General features: G+C 40.4%; 1 non-coding gene across 1 annotated transcript; it reads right to left on the reverse strand.

Moving 5' to 3' along the window:
• Positions 1–724: 724 nt before the first annotated feature.
• On the reverse strand, positions 725–831 carry LOC128126503 (small nucleolar RNA R71). The gene has a single exon (XR_008224515.1). It is a non-coding gene; the product is annotated as a small nucleolar RNA R71 (small nucleolar RNA).
• Positions 832–22,820: the final 21,989 nt, after the last annotated feature.

Below are 22,820 nucleotides of genomic sequence, written 5' to 3' on the forward strand. Positions count from 1 at the left end.
TATTTTATTTTTGTTCTTTTTACGCGTTTTCTGTTTTGTTTAGAGTTGTTTCATGACCCGAGGATCTGATACACCTCTGGTCCCCCCTCTTGAAGACCCGGAATCCGCGCTAAGGAAGAGCAAGGGCAAAGCCGTTGGAGAATCCGCTTCGTCAAAGAACTCACCACTCAAAAACTTAAAGTCCGTTTTCAGCAAGAAAAAGAGCAGCAAATCAGGAGCATCCAGTGCCTCGTTGACAATTTCAGAGCCAATTCAAGAAGATATCAAGTACAAGACCGAGGAAGAAGAAGAGCATACTTACGAGCACGAAACCGATTCCGAAGAAGAGTTAGCTATCACAATGGCTAACATTGATGAAGTCCCCATGGGGGAATGGAAGAAAAGGATGCGTGATGACACCGGACCGGGACTTGTGCAACCCGCAATTCCCGCGACCGCTACTTTCGAACTGAAAGGCCATATTCTCGCCCAACTCAAGGAGATTCCTTTTTACGGGAAGGATCACGAAGACGCTTATAAGCACTTGGACAAAGTGAATGATGCGGCCGATTACTTCAACGTACCGAATGTTCCACGCGAGACCCAGCTTCTTCGCATGCTTCCTGTCACATTTAAAGGAGCTGCAAAAGATTGGTTAAAGTCACTTCCTCCCGGATCGGTCACCACATGGGCCAAGATGAAAGAAGAGTTCATAGACCATTTCTGCCCGCCCTCCAAGATAGCCAAGCTAAAGAAAGCCATTGCCAACTTCGAGCAACAACCCGGAGAATCTCTTTTTGAAGCTTGGGAAAGGTACAAGAGCCAACTTAGAAATTGCCCACACCATGACCTTAATAGCCAACAAGAGGTCTCCATCTTCAATGATGGAGTCAATGTCACCACAAGGCAATTGCTTGATTCTCAAGGCCCGCTCACAAAGAAGGCGCCCCCGGTAATTAAAGAATTAATTTAAGAATTCTCTAAGCACTCTAGAGAATACCACAATCCGAGAAACGAAGTAAGTCGGGGGGTAGTGAACGCGGCAAATGATAGCATGGCAGCGGTGATAGCGAAGCTTGATAGTCTAGATCGAAGAATGACAAAAATGGATCAAACAATCCATGCTATTAGGGTAGGATGCGAAAATTGTAGAGGGCCCCATCTCACAAAGGATTGTGATTTGGATGAGAATGGAAATAAGAGAGCTCAATTCTTCTATTCAAGTGGCGATCGATATGATGAAAATTAGCGGAAACCTAAGAAGGAATGGCTACCATACGAAGAGTATAAGAAGGCAAAGGAGGAGAAATACAAGCAGAAGGAGAGGGGACTATACCAAAAGGAAGAACCGGTAGAAAAGAAAGCCGATTTAGAAGAGTTATTCACTAGATTCATAGCCGCGTCTGAAAAAAGACACAGTGATCACGATGCTGCCATACACGAGACCAGAAACATGCTAAGGAATCAGCAAGCATCAATTCTCAACATTGAGAAACAGCTGGGGCAGCTTGCACATCAAGTGAATGATAGAAGACCGGGTCAACTTCCAAGTAACACCGAACCCAATCCAAGAATGGAGAATGTAAGTGTAATAACCTCCAGCAGTGAAGAAACATTTACAGAAGCACTGAGAATCTCCAAGAAGAAGGTAGAAAAGGTAGAACAATCGGACCCAACAAAACCCGATCCGACTCGCCGAGTCACTCCATTGGACTCGACGAGTCCATGCGTAAATAAGTAAACTGTCATTTCTTTGAAGCCTTATAATCCTCCTCTGCCATACCCAACCAAAGCCATGCCTGCAGAAAAAGTAGAAGCATACAGAACCTTCATGAAACATGTTAATGCTTTACAAGTTAATGTGCCATTTGTGGAAACAATGTTCCAATCACCTTAGTACTTCAACTTGCTTAAGGGCCTTTTTGTTGCTAGGAAAGATTTGGCTGAAGTCGCGGAAATATTGATGAATGAGCTACCTGAAAAGAAGGGTGATCCAGGAAATATTGTGATTCCGTGCCAATTTGGTAATGAAGTTTTCACCCGAGCATTAGTTGATTCGGGAGCAAGCATCAATCTGATGCCTTTTTCATTCTTTAAGAACTTGAATTTACCAGAACCAAGGCCGGTGAATATGAAGATCCATTTGGCGGACAAGACAATAATTCATCCACAAGGCGTTTGTGAGGATCTCCTTATAAAAGTTGACAAGTTTATTTTCCCAGTAGACTTCGTGGTTGTTGATATGGAAGAAGACCCCGAAATTCCAATTATTTTGGGGAGATCATTCTTGAACACTGCGTGTGCTTTAATTGATATATGTGAGTCTACATTGACATTAAGGGTGGGTGATGAGTCTGTAATGTTTAAAGCTATTCCAGAGGCCAAGCAAGAAGAGGAAAAGAATGAAGATATCTCATTTATCCAATTGGATGATGAGATACTACAAAAAGAGCTTGAACTTTTGCTAAAAGAAGATCCAACCAAGTTTTTGATACACTCTGAAGAAGATGAAGATGTTAACAAGGACTTGGAGGAGTTAGAAAAGCTACTGGAAGGAGCCAACTCAGAAAACACCCAAGAATTAATGGGACCTGATCAGACTCACCGAGTCATTTTAATGAACTTGACGAGTCCAGTCGAAATTGACAAAGACTTGGCCGACTTAGATCTGTTTGTTACTAGTTCTTCACATACCTTGGATTTAGATATTATTCATGATTCTTTAGAAGAACAAACAGTAGAAAGATGAATGGGAATGAAAGTTCAATACGCCGATGTAGCATGTCTTGATACGATTCCATTTGAAGATGGGTTGAGCACAGGAAAGGATGAAGAGACAAAGGAAAGGAGGGTGGAAGTGGATCAACCATTCACTACTAAACCTAAAGCACGAACCATCACGAAATATGAAGTAATTAAATTTAAAGAGAAAGAGGTGCAAGAGAAGGTGAAAAAGAAGGGGGAAAAGAAGAAAAAGAGGAAAAGGGAAGCCCAAGCAGCTGAGGATGATGCTGTGAAAAAGAAAAGAGATGCATTGAAAAGGGCTTACAAGAAGAAGATTCACGCTTACAAAACAAAGTACAAACCACAAAAGACTAGGCGTGCATTCCCGATGCTGGAAGATGACGAGACGTAGACAAGAAGGAGTCCAGCTAACGACTCCTTAAAAAGAAGCGCTTGGCGGGAGGCAACCCGTTATTTAGAGTTTGATTTCTTTCACTTTTTAGTTTTGTTTGAAATTTTTCCTTCATTTTTAGATTGTTAATTCTCCAATTCGTCGGACATGTCTGCTTGAGAGTGTGCATGGGCTAAGTGTGGGGTGAAATGATTTTTTAGATAAATGAAAAATTTTTATGAATATTTGCAAAAGACTCGCCGAGTCTTACCACGACTCGACGAGTGTATATGGATTTCAGAAAAAGTTTGACATCGCGACCAGACTCGCCGAGTCTGACCCCGACTCGACGAGTCGGTATTATTTACAAAAAAATAATAATTTTGAAATTACTTTTTCAACCGGTAACTAGGGTTTTAACCCTAATGAATCAGTTTCTTTTCACATACACACTCGCCGTGCGCCTCTCTCTCAACTCTCTCTCAAGCATTCAAAGTGTTCTTCAATTTTTCTTCAAATCTTTCAAGTACCATCTAAAAAGGTAATGAATTTCTTCTTGTTTTCTGTTAAGAAAATGATTATAAGGCCATCTATGATAGAAATTGCATGAAAAAACCCATTTTTGAAAAGTAGTAAATTTCTAGGGTTTTGATTTTTCATGAATTATGTTGTTTTGAATGCTTATTCTGGCCTTAATACCTTAATAATATGTGTCTAGACAAAACCCTTGACGTAATTTCCAGGTTTTATGGTCCAATTCCCATCGACCCGCCGACTGACTCGTGCAGTTCGTGCGACTCGCCGAGTCGTACATGGACTCGACGAGTCGAGTCAGGAGATATATGCGAGATGTTTTCTTTAATTATACTCTGTGTTTCTGGGTTTTGTGTCTTTGTTTTGCAGAAATCATGTTCAGAAGGGGGCAAAGTTCCAGTGGCCACCAAGGGGACTTTCCTTGGTTGAATTTCCCACAAATCGAGTCCGCTTCAACATTGCGGAAGTGGAAGAAGAAGTTAGTTGACATAAAGAAGAAAGAGATCTACGTGCCCAACCGGATAGATTGGGATTGGTTGCAGAGTGTACGCTATGAGGAGGAGCTAGCTCCTTATCTTTTAAAGGAGTTTCACCATGAAGGCGAAACAATGATTTGTGACGGGTGGAACCGGGTCTTCCGTATTCAAGAGCCGGTTTATTTGGAGCTGTGTTTGGAGTTCTTCTCCACGGTATCTTTCACCGGGGGAGTGGATGCTTATCACCCGTCAAGCTTTAGTTTCTGCCTTGGGGGAGAATTTCATCAATGCTCTGTGGTGGATCTTTCCTGTCGATTAGGGGTTTATGATCAACCCTTGGTCTCAACACCCATCTTTCGGGCCTTTTTGGCACAAACCCATATGGTGTTTCCCGAAGGAGTTACGAGCGTGGGCTGGTGGAATACAATTGGTAACAAGGTCTATATTCCGAAGTCGGCACAGGAAGGGAGCATTTGATCCCCAACACACCGCCTCATTCATCGTCTCATTTCATCCACCATCAACCAAAGGAAGGATGATGACAAGGTGTCTAACCTTGATGTCTTCTATTTGTGGAGCATTATTACACCCGACGTTTTTTGCAATATTCCTTGGTGTCTAGCTTCATATCTCTCGGAGGGTGCGGTCAAGGACCGCAAAACTTCTCGAATCAACGGTGGGATGTTTGTCACCCGATTAGACAACTCATTCAGGTTGATGAACCGCGATGCATGGAACTTCATGACGATGGTCCCTACACCTCCATTCAATCCAATTCTTTTCCGGAGAGCGAGGATGATTGAAGATTATGGTGGTGGCCATTATGCCATCCCGAATGATGATCCGGTTGTTGGTCCCGAAGCACCGGGGAGGAGGGTTCGTTCGAGAAGAGAGCGGGATGTGAAGGAAGAGCCGCCGGTGATTCCGGGTGACAACGAAGAAGTACCAATGGATTGGTACAATGTGGAGATGAGGCGGCTACAAGATCAGATGGCGCGGAGCTTGAATTTTAGCAACCAATCACATATACGACTTTTCGACCACTTTAACATTCCGCACATCGATGGTGGTAACTTTCCATATATTCCATCATGGGAAGAGGTGATAAGTGCAAGAAGAAGTGGTGCGGGAGGAAGTGGAGCAGGGCTAGATGATGATGATGAGGAGGATTGAGTTCTTTGCATTTTTATTGAACAATTTTCAATCTTTTTATTTTTGTTTGTTTTTATTTGGTTTGTTTAATGTTTTTTAGAACTTGCATTTGATGTTTGATGCTTTGTCAAATTTTCAGAATTGAATTAGGAGTGCTAGCTTCAAAAGGGTTTAGAATCATAGAATCAAAGTGAGAAAGAGAGTCAAGAAAGAGGAGAGTTAGAGTTAAATTATTGAGTCCGGTCCTTAGAGATGTTGGCAAGGGAGTCTAGAAGTGAATAGAAAGTATAGAGAGTTTATTGGAAGTTGGATCAGATACAGAACGCTATTATTTTCATTCAGTGACCAACTCGTCGAGTGCATTAAACTGACTCGACGAGTCGCCCTTAATTCTAAAAAATCTGAAGATTTCCCGAAGTAACTCGACGAGTCTTGTATATACTCGAAGAGTTGTTTGGTTTCATGTCGAAGGGGCTGCGAATTTGATGCTGGCTAGAGTACCACTTGACTATCTATTCTTTCCATATTAATTTTTGAAGATCTTATACTGTTTTCCGCGTATTTGGAGCTACCCACACGAGAATTGACACCCAAGGCATGGATGAGTTGTTCCCATGTCTAAAGTCAATTGAATTGGAGCTGGAAAGAAAGTGATCAATCTATCGACTGCTATCCCAGGGGAATTTGTTCCAATTCCCTCTTTATTTTCTTTTTATGTTTTTATCATGCATAATATGCAATGAGGGCATTGCATAAAATAAGTGTGGGGTAGGGGGTTGGTCACATAAATAGAAAACTTAGAATCTTAGTTTAGGTTAAATTTAAAAAAAAATTGCATACCAAAAGTATTACTTAGGATTTAATTTAGAAAATTTTGGTAAAAGTAAAATTAGGATTCCATGTTAGAATTGTGTTGATAATTGCATGAAGACCCAAATGTTTAGTTTAGCCTATATACGTTCTAGTGCATCTGTGGCTTCCTTATTCCAGTGAAATCATGGGACTAAAACACGACCCTGCTCAGCCCGAGGGATGCAATATGTTTAGCAGCCTAAACCTGAAATGTATCCAGGAAGATTGTTATCGTTAGCCAATAAAGGTTCAGATTGAGCGCCCCTGCTTAAGCATGTAGGGATTTGAGTGAAAAAAGTGAGTTACATGTAAAAAAAGAGAGAGAATTACAAGAAAAGTTGTAAGAATTTTGGAGTAGTTAAAGTAAAGATCAAAATATCAAAATTCCGAAAATCCAAGAAGTTGAAGATACCGAAAATCAAACAATAAAGGTGGTGAATTCAAAGAGATCAAAGATCAAATTATTAAAGGAAGTGAAGAATTCCAAAAGAGCTCCATAGTGGTATCGAAAAGTTGTAATTCTAGATTATGTATGCTTGGGTTGCTCAATTAGAAACACCTTGAGGGTAAGAGGTTTTCTGCGGATGGATTCGGAGGGTTGCATAAAATGAGCATAGTTCGGGGTGAGTGGGCAAGTGTTTATGAGGATTGTGAGTATTTGGAGTATGGGATGTTAGACACAAATGCATGCGTTGCGGTCTTGGCATAATGGCTGGGTTAGATTGGAGTTGTCATATGTGATTTTAATATGTTTAAATTTTAGTTTTGCTTGGGGGCAACCAAAAGACAAGTGTGGGGTATTTTGATATGTGCATAATTGGTTCATATTAAGTATACATTATTATTCATTTATTAGCCAAATTATTGCAAAAGATACTTAAAAGTGTTTAAATTATATTTTCAGTTCAAAGATGAAGCTCGGAAGCGAAAGGAAGCGGGAGAAACAGTTAGAAGATCGAGGATGAAATAAAGAAGAAAAACACTAAAAATGGCACTGACTCGGCGAGTCTGATCGGCAACTCGACGAGTCTAATCGAAGAATCGAGAAGATAATGACTCGGGATCCCAGAGAGTTATCACAATACGGGGAATGTGAGAGGGACTCGACGAGTCACCACCTGACTCGACAAGTCGATTCGAATATTTATAGATAACTCTATAGATAGATGGAGAGGAGTTATGGAACAATTCAGAAGTGTTTTGCTGCGATTGAGAAGCCAGAGAAACCCTAGAGGACGACGAAAGAAGCTAGAATTCAATTCCGGAGAGTAATTGAGGCAAAATTTCATCATTCCACTTATTCTTTTGTTTTATCATTATGGTTAAGCAAATTGACTTTGTTTGTTTGCTGTTATTTACTTCAATTATGAGCTAAAACCTTTAGACTTCTGTTTGGGGATACAAAGTTGACAATATGGTTTGATTGATTGGTAGGATTAATTTTAAGTTGGTGAATTTTTGTTATTTTAGCTTGCTAAAGAACCTTGTGTGTGAATAATAATTAATTTTCTGTTAATAGGAAGATAATTGATTAGCATGAACATCTATTGATTATTAACCTCATATGCTATGTGATCGCTATGCTATATGTCTAGGATTAATGAATATGAAACTAGAATTAATAAGAAAATCGAGTAAGTCCATGTGCAAGCTTGTAAGATGACCATCAAACAAGAAGTTAATTAAAAGAATAAATTAGTTAACTATTTCAAGTCTAACTTAACCCAAATAATTAATCTAGTGAATTTAATTAAATTAGACAATTGGCCACTGTTTAAGTTAGTTTATTTGCTAAGGATTAGGGTAGTGAATACGAATCTAATCACTTGAATCGGTAACCAACGAAAGAATTAATCCATTGCACCATTACCTTGAAATCAACCATAGAGTCAACCAAGTTGAACTAAACAGAAGTTGCTTTCCAATTATTTAATCTAGTTAAGTCTTTATTTTCTAGTTCTTAAATTAAGTAATAGTTAGTAAGTTTCTAGTCTTGTAAAACTAGAGAAAACCCCTACTTATTAATTAACTTAGATAAAATTAGTTTTTAGTTTTAATTTGCCGTTCCCTGTGATCGATACCCTGCTTATTTAGCTATACCACAATTGATATGTTCACTGCCTTTTGTGTGTTATTTGATAATTAAAAGTAGGTTTAAAACTAAGTGAGTTTGCACACATCAATAACTAAAACATACCAATCTATTCCACATCCATACTCAAGTAATGCTAAGATATGGGCTCTATCTACACTTAGCTATTAATCTGATGGGTTTTGGTCATAAGACATCCTATGTGCTCATACAAACCCTAATGCTTGGATCTAGGTTTCTCTATTGTACATGCAAGTTATCCAAGACTATAAACCCTAATTCTAGCATATGGAAATTGATATTAACATATAATTAGGTTTAAGATATTACCTTGATTGTTATGTAGCAATAACAATCCCAATTCCTCCTTGAATTGACTTTGGAAGGCTTAGAGTCACAAGTGTCACTCCTCTAATGGCTTACAAACACCATAAGCAAGAGGATGAAGAGGAGAGAGGATGGAGGCTGCCAAAACCATGTGAAAACCCTAGAAGGTTGCTTGTCCACGTTTTTGGTCCTTAAGGGATCTATATATAGTCAGGCAATTAGGGTTATCTAACAAGGAAACCCTAATTTGGATGCTTAAGCCCTAAGCAACCCATGGAGCCTTTTCCATAAGGCCTTGGACGATTTCATATGGGCTTCCCCCATAGAATTCATCCACCTTATAATAAAAGGCAATCCATGGCCCAAATTGCAATTAACTTATAATTACAATTCCAGTCCCTTAAGTTTAATTAATCTCTTTTAGTCACAAAACTAATTACCAATTAATTATTGACTAATATTAATTAAACAATATGATTTCTCCTTTAATATATTATTCCCATAATATATTAATAAATCATATTTAATCCTTTCTCTCCATAATTCATCCTATCAAGTTGCTTTGGTGAAGGCAACCCAAAAGGACCATGCACCATCGGGTGAAGTACATACCAAAATAGTTATGGACTTAGACACTAATCCAACAGTCTCCCACTTGGATAAGTCTAATAACTATTATGCGTATGACTTCAGATCCTGATCTACAATCGTAGCTTTCCAAAGCCGCTGTCAACTCTGATCCTATCAGATACGTGTTTCCTTAGATAAAGGATCATATATTCTTCCATTCTAGATATCATATGAGATATGATTTCAAATCATTCTCTTTGTACTATATCTCGATTCCCGATTGATGACGACTGACTAATTGAACAAATCAAATTAGCCCTAGCCCGGCCGAGCATTTACGTTTGTCATCACTAAACCATCGAGGGGCCCAAAGATATCGCTTTTATCCTACTTTGGATAAAAGGAATGGATAAACTTTGATACAATGCTTGCTTGCACTTACTAACCAAATCACACACAACAATATGTTTTATAACACCAAGTTACTAGTGCGTTTACATATTATCAATGTGTAACCGAGTTGCAAGATACAACTGTCACAACTGGAAATTTTGTGTCATGTAATCTATACATTCAAGCTAATGTGAATCAAAAACTTAAGAACATGATTGACACCTATGATTATGACTTCAAAAACTTCAATCAAATACATTATACAAGTACTACAAATAGTCATCAAAAAATTGGAGACCCTAGAAGTCCTTGTTTAAGTCCATTTTGGACTAGGACTCCCTTATTGGATCCAAAGGGACCAATAAGCTTCCAATTAGACTATCATGGGCTTAGAACCCTAATTGGGCTCTAATTGGACCCACATTCATTTATTTCAATATTATGGGCCATATTGGGCCTAGAATGAAATAAATTGAAAGCTTTGATCCATGATTAACCTAATCTAGCTTATTAAAGCATAAAAATCACAAATTTATTTTATAAGGCCAATAAACACCCAAACTAACTCTAATATTGGGCTTAGGGGCAAAAAGCCCAAAAATCCTTTCTTCTCTCCCCATTCTTGGCCCAAGCCCAAGGAAAAAGGGAGAGTTGACCTTGGGTTGCCACCTCACTTTTATTTGTTGGGTTTCCATGCACACAACTCATGTTTCCAAGCAAGCATCACTTCAAAATCACTTCTACCCTCTCCTCTCTCTAACTCTCAGCCACATCTCAAACACACACACACATTTCACAAATTCTCTCAAAGAACATTCAAGAAAACTCTCTCCATTCCTCCCCATAATTTCGAGATTTTAAGAAGCTTTCAAGAGGATCTTTCAAGCTAATCACCACCTTAGGTAAGTATTTACTTATATATATGATCTAGCTATTTCATTCCATCAAAAACCTCTTCTAAATCCATTCCAACTTGTGATCATACACCTTAGAAGTCACCAAACTCGAGATCTACCAAGGAAAGGTGCTAAGGCCGAAAATCACTTCATTTTTCTTCCATCTTCTCTTCAAAACCGAAACTTCAAACAAGGTGAGCTTCATACCCCCTAATTTCTGTTTTTATGAGTTTTGTGGGGGGGAATACAAGTGAAAGTGTAGATCTATATGTGTTTTGTATGCTTTGTATGATTTCCATGCTTATATGTGTGCTTTTGTGTGTTTAAATGTTGGATCTAGCCATAAAACCCCTCAAAACCGAGATATATCTTATGTTAAATGATTTTAGCATGAAATGTATTTCTACATACAAAGTGTTTCTAGAAAAATAGCTAAATGGCTTAGTAACAATTTCTTTGGGCTAAAAACAAAATTTTTGGACCTAAAATGTGAAAAATACCAAATTTAAGGGCCCAAATTGACATATCATGAATTCTGATGGATGAGGTGTGTCAAAACAGTTTCAGTAAAACTATTTCTGGAAATATACTCATTTAGAGGGTTAAAAACATAAATTTCAAGCTTAATGGGCTAAAAATGATATTTTCGGCCCAATGAGGCCCATTATGCGAAATTTTCTGTTTTAGAGGGCCAAAACTGTGCTTTTCTGTAAAACAGTGAACTATAAGTGTTCCAAGTCCTTTCCAAAGGTTTAAAAAGCTTTCTAAATTTAAAAAGGACCAAAGTTGCAAAAATTTTACAAATTGGGCCAAAATTGTCAAAATTGCGAAAAAGAAGGGTTATAACCGAGAAAACTGAAATTTCAGGGACTAAAACTGTTTTCTATGTAAAATATGCCGAAAAATATTAATTTCAATAATTTTTGGTGTTAAAATGTCAAGAAAATTGATTTAAGGACCAAACCGGAAATTATTTAAATAAAGGGGTGAAAAAGTAAATTTTACAAACAATGAGGGGCTGAAAACAGAAAAATTACAAGGCTAATTCAATACATGCAAGTTGATCAAATGATGGAACCGCGACTATCGACGAAATACAATACATTACAATACCAAAAGTCGTTGTTAAACGAATTGGTTCGGTCTCGAACCAATAAAAATCCGCAACTACTAACACGACGACACTACGACACTACGATTCATACTAATAATGTTTGGGAATTCATTATACATGCGAGTGTGCACAGACGTCTACGCACCATCTTTGGGCCCCAAAAGTGTAAAATCTTGTTCGTTGAGCCTAGCTAGCCCAATGACCTGATCTTAAGGCCCGAAGACATTTATTTTACGAAGTGTTGGGTTTTACCGATCTGACACAACGTAAATGGACTTTCAATGGCTTGTATACTACTGGTCCCCAAGGGTCCTTTGGTATTGCTAGTAAAGTCTACATTTTATGCGAGGCGGGTCGGGGACCCCTCGTACACATTTTTATCCCCAACCGGTTAATGGAGTCATCGAGGTCTTCGTGTCCTCTTTCTCTACGGATGTGGGACTACACGTAGTCAGGGCGGTTGGATAACGTGATTAGTACGGACGACGCCTTCGGGATCGTTCGTATAGCTATAAATTGGTCGTTTGTGTAATGCGTGTTTGTAGCAATTAATCATGCTCAAAAATAATCCAACGTCGCCTGGGAATGAGACTACTCTTTTTGCAATGGTTTCAACGTAACTTCATGGAATTCAAAGGACTAGGAAAACATCGGGTTTTCCTAGGGTTTTTCAATACATAACGGATTCGAAATGCATACAATTTTAATGAACAATTTTTACAAGTATAGAAACAAACAAGCATACCTATGGATCTCACAAACGTTTTCAAAAGCTTTTCTTTTCAGAAAATATCGGATTTTCTGGTGATTTTCAAACAATACAAACATTGGATTTCAAACATTACTTATGAACTCACCAACATTTCATATGTTGACGTTTTTCAAAATACTTGTATTCTCAGGGAACCAGTGAACCAAAGGAAATCATATTTAGTGATGGCTTGCAGTTTATTGATGTACGAATCGAACAATTTATTTTTGGGAATGTAATGCTTAAACAATGTACTTCATGTAAACTCTACTGGTTGTACTATATTAATGCATGGTGACGAATGTTGTTATGTTTCATATATATTCAATGTTATGGTATTCAATTGAGTCACGACAGCCCCCGGACGTTTCCGCCGTCTGGTTCGGGGGTGTGACAGGTTGGTATCAGAGCTTTGTTTATAGTGAACTAGCATGTCGAGCCACACATTGATATGCAACTATAAACCAAAAGAGGGACTAACATAACTCTGAACAAAACAAGTAAATAAAACACGCTTGCTTGCATTAGGAATAAGGGCCTAACGCTGAATCAAACACAATAATGCTGGTATCTCGGTTAATTCGGGACTGTTCTTAGTGATACCAAGGAATGAATGTAGCCTGATCAACTACATTCTCTCCAAAGTAAAACTAACACACGTCTTGATGAGATTGGGATAGCTAGGAAATCTAAAACTATACCCTTTATCACCAAAAAGAGAACGTTTGCTTAGTCTGTACAATAGCCATAGCACCTAGGAGTAATGTTAGCATATTTACGTACTCGCGCAGACAGCATGGCTGGTTTTCATCACCCTGGAGACCCCTACTTCCCTAATCAGGGAAACAACGGGTGGCTAGAAGAGGAGGAGCCTGAGGAAGAGCAGCAGGGTATTCAGATTCATCAGGTCCTAGTGGCACACGGGATGCTTGGGGATGAACCGGGGGAGCATCCAAGGGAAGCACACGACGTAGGACCCGATGAATATGTAGACACTGACTACGAATTTGGAGAGATCGACGACGACGACGAGGAAGGTCAGGTCGGGGATCAGGACCCCGTCCCGCCATGCGAGAACGAGACACAACCAGATCACCCCGCTCCACCAGTGAACCCCCCAAGAGAGAACCGTTCCCTCGAAGCTGAGATCGCCGCACTGCGACAACAGTTGTATGCTATGGAAGCTCGGGCAGTGCAAGCAGAGCATGAGAGGGATGAGGTTATTGGAGACATGGCAGAGATGGTGCAGCTACTGGCGCAACATTTCGGCATATGACCTCGGCACCACCTCCTGACGCAGCTCATCGCGGTTAGGGATAGACTTATCATAGTAGGTCATTAGGAACTATGCTATGTACTCCGACTCTATGTTTAAGTGACTACACTACTCATGGAGCCGTTATGCTGTCGGATTAGTGTCACTTATGTGTGCTCTTACGAGCAAATTTTCTTGTATTACATGCGGATAATATTAATGAACTTTTGTGTGTTTTGCTATGATATTACCAGTTGATATGTGTTGAGACGTTATGATTGTATGCCCGATGGTAGTAATGTTTAGGTTCGTACCACACACCTAGATAGTAGGATCACAACCTCATAAAAACCACGTACGCTCAACATCTTTCCGTTTCATGACAGAAAGATGCCTCGCCGAGCTACTCGCGGAAATCCCGAACCAACCCCGCCCGAAGTTGACACCACTGCTTTTCAGGCAGCCGTGTCTGCTGCGGTCACAGCAGCTATGGCACAACTTCACCGAGGGAACAACGGAGGAGGTAACGGACAAGGATCCGGAAGTTCGAACAACGGGACGAACCAAGGACCCACTAAAACGTGCACCTACAAGGACTTCACAAACGCTAAACCTCGGACTTTCAACGGCACTGGAGGAGTGATCACTCTGAAGCGATGGATCGAGAAGGTAGAGTCGGTATTCGAGATATGCGATTGCCCCGAGCAGATGAAGGTGAAGTTCGCGGCCTGCACTTTTGTGGACCAAGCACTCACTTGGTGGAACGGACACGTAGAAGCTATGACGCTCCCTGTCGCCAACTCTATCCCATGGGCAGAAATGAAAGAAATGTTAATGGCTGAGTACTACCCCCGAGGCGAAATACAGAAGATGGAACAGGAACTATGGAATCTCACTGTGCAGAATGGGAACATCGATGCCTACATATCGAGATTTAGCGAACTATCTCTGTTGTGCCCGGGTATGATCACATCAGAAGGAAAGAAGATCGAACGATTCATCTGGGGACTGACACCTCCCATTCAGGGGAATGTGATAGCTGCGAACCCTGAAACGTTTGACAGTGCGAAGAGATTGGAAAAGAGGCTATATGATCATAACAACAAAAAGGGCGAGAAGCCAGTGGAGGCTGAGAAGAAAAAGGAAGGTGACGGCAAGAAAGGGAGGAACAACAAGAGAAAGGGGCGTCAGGGCCCCGAGGCCTCTAAAAAGCAGCAGACAGTGGCAGTTAACGCTGTCACCGCACCGGTTCCAGCCACACCACATGCTCCAGCCTCAGCTGCTTCAACTGCTTCAAGACCCTATTCCGGTAATTTTCCCAAGTGCAACAAGTGCGGTTTCCATCACCATGGAGAATGTAGGGAGTTCCATTGCACCAGTTGTAACCGAAGGGGACACACTGCAAGGTTCTTCAGGACTTATCCTCCCCAGAATCAGAGTCAGGGAAACAATCAGAACAATAACAACCACAACCACCGCAATACCAACAACACCAACGCCGGTGGCAACAATGCAGGGCCTAGCCACACCTGTTTCGGGTGCGGAAGGACGGGGCATTTCCGCCGAGATTGCCCTAACAACAACCCAGGAAACAGGGGAGCAGGAAGAATGCTGACTATGGGTCAGAGTGATGCAGTTCAGGACCCCGCAGTTGTGACCGGTACGTTTCTCCTAAACCACACTTATGCATGCATCTTATTTGATACCGGAGCGGAGCGAAGTTTCGTAAGTAAGAAGTTTAAACAATTACTAAAACAACAACCCCAGAAGCTATATGAAACCTATACGGTGGAAATGGCCAATGGGAAAACCGAATCCACTGGGGAAATCTACATCGGATGTACCCTAACCCTCAACCAACACGTTTTTCGAATAGACCTAATGCCAGTATCAATTAGGAGTTTCGATGTGATTATCGGCATGGATTGGTTAAGCCCCCACCATGCTGAGATTATGTGCCACAAGAAGGTCGTTCGCCTTCATCTCCCAAATCACGAAACCCTAGTAATTTACGGAGACAAACCCAGTACGAATCTTCGTCTCATCTCATGCATCAAAGCACAAAAACATCTGCGAAAGAACAATTTGGCGTTCTTGGCTCACATAGTGGACAAGACCAAAGAAGAAACTAACATCCAAGACATTCCGGTAGCATGCGAATTTCCGGACGTGTTTCCTGAAGATCTTCCAGGAGTACCCCCAGAGAGACAGGTTGAGTTCCGAATCGACCTCGTTCCAGGAGCAACTCCTCTCGCTAAATCACCATATCGGTTGGCTCCCGCTGAAATGTAGGAATTGTCCAGCCAACTCAGTGAGCTTCTGGACAAGGGGTTTATCCAACCTAGCTACTCGCCATGGGGAGCTCCGGTGCTCTTTGTCAAAAAGAAGGACGGATCTTTCAGAATGTGCATCGATTACAGAGAGTTAAATAAACTCACTGTTAAAAACCGCTACCCACTCCCGCGAATCGATGATCTATTCGACTAGCTCCAAGGAGCTAGCTATTTTTCTAAAATAGATTTACGGTCCGGATACCACCAACTCAAAGTCCGAGAAGAGGATATTCCTAAAACCGCTTTCCGAACCCGCTACGGACATTATGAATTCGTCGTAATGCCCTTCGGTCTAACAAATGCACCTGCCGCATTCATGGACCTAATGAATCGAATCTGTCGACCGTTTCTTGACAACTTCGTCATTGTGTTTATCGATGACATCCTTGTCTATTCTCGAAGCAAAGAGGAGCATGGCCAACACCTCCGACAAGTCCTAGAAACTCTGCGATCGGAAAAGCTTTACGCCAAACTCTCCAAGTGCGAGTTCTGGCTCCGGAGTGTGAATTTCCTAGGCCACGTAGTTAGCCAAAACGGAATTCATGTGGGTCCCTCTAAGGTCAAAGCTGTGGAAGGATGGGCAACTCCGACTACGCCCACAGAAATTCGTCAGTTCTTAGGCCTAGCAGGCTACTATAGGAGATTCATCCAAAACTTCTCTAAGGTCACCAAGCCGCTTACCTTGCTTACGCAAAAGGGCGTGCCGTTCAAGTGGACAGACCGACAAGAGATTGCGTTTCGAACCTTGAAGCAAGCTCTCTGTAGCGCTCCTGTACTATCTCTACCTGAAGGAACGGAAGATTTTGTAGTCTACTGTGACGCGTCGAATCAGGGTTTAGGTTGCGTTCTCATGCAATGTGGAAGAGTGATAGCATATGCGTCCCGCCAACTGAAGACGCACGAAGTGAATTACACGACCCATGACCTAGAACTGGGAGCCATGGTCTTCGCTCTGAAAATTTGGAGGCACTACCTGTACGGTACAAAGTGCACCATCTTCACGGACCACAAGAGCCTCCAGCACATCCTGAATCAGAAGGAGCTGAACATGAGACAACGAAGATGGGTGGAATTACTAAACGACTACGAATGCGAGATCAAGTACCATCCAGGCAAGGCCAACGTGGTAGCTGATGCATTAAGTCGGAAGGAGTACTCTAATCGTCGTACGAAAACACACTTGATAACCATTCAATCTCATCTGGTCACTCAAATTGCATCAGTCCAGTCAGAGGCTATGAAAGCGGAAAATAGAACTAGCGAGGCATTGCGCGGGATGGAAAAGAACCTAGAGACAAGAGAGAATGGAGTATACTACTTCATGAACCGTATTTGGGTCCCAAAAATCAGAGGATTTAGAGAGACCGTTATGAAGGAAGCCCACAAGACACGATACTCCATTCATCCTGGTTCGGACAAGATGTATTTGGACATTAAACAACACAATTGGTGGCCTAACATGAAGGTGGAAATCGCGACTTATGTTAGTAAGTGCCTTACGTGCGCCAAAGTAAAGGTGGAATACCAGAAACCTTCAGGATTGTTACAGCAACCGGCAATCCCTGAGTGGAAATGGGAGGGGATTTCTATGGATTTCGTGACCAAACTGCCCAAGACGTCGGACGGATTGGACACCATATGGGTAATTATCGACCGACTGACGAAATCTGCCCATTTCCTACCAATCAAAGAATCCTACAAGATGGAGAGACTGACGCGGTTGTACCTACGAGAAATCGTAAGACTCCATGGAGTGCCAAAATCTATCATCTCGGATAGGGACAGTAGGTTCACATCGCGCTTTTGGCAATCACTCCACAAGGCAATGGGAACTCATCTCGATATGAGCACCGCATACCACCCACAAACGGACGGTCAAAGTGAACGAACCATTCAAACGCTCGAAGACATGCTTCGTGCATGTGTGATAGACTTTGGAAAGTCTTGGGATACCCACCTGCCGTTAATCGAATTCTCATATAACAATAGTTACCATTCGAGCATCAAGGTGGCTCCTTTCGAAGCACTGTACGGGCGGAAATGTAGATCACCGTTATGTTGGGCTGAAGTAGGTGACACCCAGCTAGCAAAAAAACGCATACGTCAGATAGGGCACTAACAGGACCGGAAATCATTCGCGAAACCACAGAAAAGATCGTTCAGATCAGAGCTCGATTACAAGCATCACGTGACCAACAAAAGAGCTACGCCGATAAACGGCGAAAGCCCTTAGAATTCCAGGTCGGTGATCGAGTATTGTTGAAAGTCTCACCCTGGAAAGGGGTTATACGTTTCGGAAAACGGGGAAAGCTGAACCCGCGGTACATTGGACCTTTCGAAATCGTCGCCCGAATAGGCCCAGTAGCATACAGACTACAACTACCCGCGGAGCTAAACGGTGTACACCCCGTATTTCATGTCTCTAACCTGAAGAAGTGCCTATCAGATGAAACCCTTGTCATTCCTCTTGACGAAATCGAAATCAATGAGAATCTCCTGTTCGTCGAAGAACCAATCGAAATCATGGACAGGGAGGTGAAGCGTACTAAGCAGAGTCGCATCCCGATCGTGAAGGTACGGTGGAACGCAAAGCGTGGGCCAGAATTCACGTGGGAACGCGAAGACCAAATGAAGCAAAAGTACCCTCACCTATTCTAGCATTCTCAAATCTAGCTTTCAAACAGAATTTCGGGACGAAATTCCCTCTAACGGGGGGATGATGTCACAACTGGAAATTTTGTGTCATGTAATATATACATTCAAGCTAATGTGAATCAAAAACTTAAGAACATGATTGACACCTATGATTATGACTTCAAAAACTTCAATCAAATACATTATACAAGTACTACAAATAGTCATCAAACAATTGGAGACCCTAGAAGTCCTTGTTTAAGTCCATTTTGGACTAGGACTCCCTTATTGGATCCAAAGGGACCAATAAGCTTCCAATTAGACTATCATGGGCTTAGAACCCTAATTGGGCTCTAATTGGACCCACATTCATTTATTTCAATATTATGGGCCATATTGGGCCTAGAATGAAATAAATTGAAAGCTTTGATCCATGATTAACCTAATCTAGCTTATTAAAGCATAAAAATCACAATTTTATTTTATAAGGCCAATAAACACCCAAACTAACTCTAATATTGGGCTTAGGGGCAAAAAGCCCAAAAATCCTTTCTTCTCTCCCCATTCTCGACCCAAGCCCAAGGAAAAAGGGAGAGTTGACCTTGGGTTGCCACCTCACTTTTATTTGTTGGGTTTCCATGCACACAACTCATGTTTCCAAGCAAGCATCACTTCAAAATCACTTCTACCCTCTCCTCTCTCTAACTCTCGGCCACATCTCAAACACACACACACATTTCACAAATTCTCTCAAAGAACATTCAAGAAAACTCTCTCCATTCCTCCCCATAATTTCGAGATTTTAAGAAGCTTTCAAGAGGATCTTTCAAGCTAATCACCACCTTAGGTAAGTATTTACATATATATATGATCTAGCTATTTCATTCCATCAAAAACCTCTTCTAAATCCATTCCAACTTGTGATCATACACCTTAGAAGTCACCAAACTCGAGATCTACCAAGGAAAGGTGCTAAGGCCGAAAATCACTTCATTTTTCTTCCATCTTCTCTTCAAAACCGAAACTTCAAACAAGGTGAGCTTCATACCCCCTATTTTATGTTTTTATGAGTTTTGTGGGGGGGAATACAAGTGAAAGTGTAGATCTATATGTGTTTTGTATGCTTTGTATGATTTCCATGCTTATATGTGTGCTTTTGTGTGTTTAAATGTTGGATCTAGCCATAAAACCCCTCAAAACCGAGATATATCTTATGTTAAATGATTTTAGCATGAAATGTATTTCTACATACAAAGTGTTTCTAGAAAAATAGCTAAATGGCTTAGTAACAATTTCTTTGGGCTAAAAACAAAATTTTTGGACCTAAAATGTGAAAAATACCAAATTTAAGGGCCCAAATTGACATATCATGAATTCTGATGGATGAGGTATGTCAAAACTGTTTCAGTAAAACTATTTCTGGAAATATACTCATTTAGAGGGTTAAAAACATAAATTTCAAGCTTAATGGGCTAAAAATGACATTTTCGGCCCAATGAGGCCCATTATGCGAAATTTTCTGTTTTGGAGGGCCAAAACTGTGCTTTTCTGTAAAACAGTGGACTATAAGTGTTCCAAGTCCTTTCCAAAGGTTTAAAATGCTTTCTAAATTTAAAAAGGACCAAAGTTGCAAAAATTTTACAAATTGGGCCAATATTGTCAAAATTGCGAAAAAGAAGGGTTATAACCGAGAAAACTGAAATTTCAGGGACTAAAACTGTTTTCTATGTAAAATATGCCGAAAAATATTAATTTCAATAATTTTTGGTGTTAAAATGTCAAGAAAATTGATTTAAGGACCAAACCGGAAATTATTTAAATAAAGGGGTGAAAAAGTAAATTTTACAAACAATGAGGGGCTGAAAACAGAAAAATTACAAGGCTAATTCAATACATGCAAGTTGATCAAATGATGGAACCGCGACTATCGACGAAATACAATACATTACAATACCAAAAGTCGTTGTTAAACGAATTGGTTCGGTCTCGAACCAATAAAAATCCGCAACTACTAACACGACGACACTACGACACTACGATTCATACTAATAATGTTTGGGAATTCATTATACATGCGAGTGTGCACAGACGTCTACGCACCATCTTTGGGCCCCAAAAGTGTAAAATCTTGTTCGTTGAGCCTAGCTAGCCCAATGACCTGATCTTAAGGCCCGAAGACATTTATTTTACGAAGTGTTGGGTTTTACCGATCTGACACAACGTAAATGGACTTTCAATGGCTTGTATACTACTGGTCCCCAAGGGTCCTTTGGTATTGCTAGTAAAGTCTACATTTTATGCGAGGCGGGTCGGGGACCCCTCGTACACATTTTTATCCCCAACCGGTTAATGGAGTCATCGAGGTCTTCGTGTCCTCTTTCTCTACGGATGTGGGACTACACGTAGTCAGGGCGGTTGGATAACGTGATTAGTACGGACGACGCCTTCGGGATCGTTCGTATAGCTATAAATTGGTCGTTTGTGTAATGCGTGTTTGTAGCAATTAATCATGCTCAAAAATAATCCAACGTCGCCTGGGAATGAGACTACTCTTTTTGCAATGGTTTCAACGTAACTTCATGGAATTCAAAGGACTAGGAAAACATCGGGTTTTCCTAGGGTTTTTCAATACATAACGGATTCGAAATGCATACAATTTTAATGAACAATTTTTACAAGTATAGAAACAAACAAGCATACCTATGGATCTCACAAACGTTTTCAAAAGCTTTTCTTTTCAGAAAATATCGGATTTTCTGGTGATTTTCAAACAATACAAACATTGGATTTCAAACATTACTTATGAACTCACCAACATTTCATATGTTGACGTTTTTCAAAATACTTGTATTCTCAGGGAACCAGTGAACCAAAGGAAATCATATTTAGTGATGGCTTGCAGTTTATTGATGTACGAATCGAACAATTTATTTTTGGGAATGTAATGCTTAAACAATGTACTTCATGTAAACTCTACTGGTTGTACTATATTAATGCACGGTGACGAATGTTGTTATGTTTCATATATATTCAATGTTATGGTATTCAATTGAGTCACGACAGCCCCCGGACGTTTCCGCCGTCTGGTTCGGGGGTGTGACAACAACTCACACATCTCAGTTTCAAGAATATAAGATGTTATCGTCTCACCAATCACTCTTGATACAATTCATGGAGTGATCCAAGTGAGCGTGGGTTTAATCCAATGCTCAAATCACATTCATAAGCACTCATGAACGTTGCAGCAAACATTTGCTTATGTCTAATACTCTTTTAGACAATCCACACACCAATTCACGACAGTCTTCTTTCATATCTACTTCCAACATATGAACGACTTTGGCCTGTTCGAATAATTCAATTATTCTTAATAAACTCAATTATTCTGGAAGTTAAAACATGCAAAGTGAAACACAAGAATAGTACTAATCCCATATGGCCTCAAACCTTTGAGTATAAATAAAACACCTTTTATTTATCACCATATCGATTACTCATTATTTGTCGTTTCGGTTAATCAACTTCTTACTCGAATCACAACACTTGTCCCATGCTCCTAGCATGCACACAATGTTTACCTATGGTTCTTACTTTGTGAAATAGATCACATTGAACACATTTCCAATCATTCTCATTTCACAACTCCAAATCCTTTTTCCATAAGTGAAAGAATATCAAATTCTTGTTACTTATAGAATATGCTAGATTCTAACATTCTATGCAACTTATCGTTTCGTAATGTCACTGCACCAAAGTCACAAAGACTATTGCCAATGATATTACAAAGTCTTTTATCGGAAATTGTTACAAGACAATTCCTTAGATATGATGTCTCTCACTCAAAGTACATTCCTTTGAACATCCTTTTGCATAAAAGTTTCTAATCTAGACATGGATCTTCCATATTCAATTCCCAATATGGACACGCTTCCATATTTTCCATATGACAACTCATTCTTAATAGAATCTTATCTATTCGTAATGATGTCGATATGGTCCATCCAATATGAAACATTTCCATATTTTTTTCAATACTATACTTCCAACTACTCACAAGCGACCAATCCTCGTCGGACTTTGGATTGTCCTTTGATAGTTGTTTAATTATTTTAGTCAAAACCGATTCTAGTCCTTTTTCCCTCTAAATGCGCTATACATTTGGAAAATTTTAGAATGGTCAAACATTAAAGCATTTGCAATCGATCCTATTCCCGAAGCGTATGGGACACGACGAATAATGTTTTATTTGCTATGTTCTCAAAATTCGAATTGTGAAGAAGAATGTCGTAATCATAATCAAAATTTTAAGAACACACTATGTACCTTTGACTAAATTTTATTAACATT

The sequence above is a fragment of the Lactuca sativa genome, chromosome 5, assembly GCF_002870075.4.
Source record: "Lactuca sativa cultivar Salinas chromosome 5, Lsat_Salinas_v11, whole genome shotgun sequence".
NCBI lineage: Eukaryota > Viridiplantae > Streptophyta > Magnoliopsida > Asterales > Asteraceae > Lactuca > Lactuca sativa.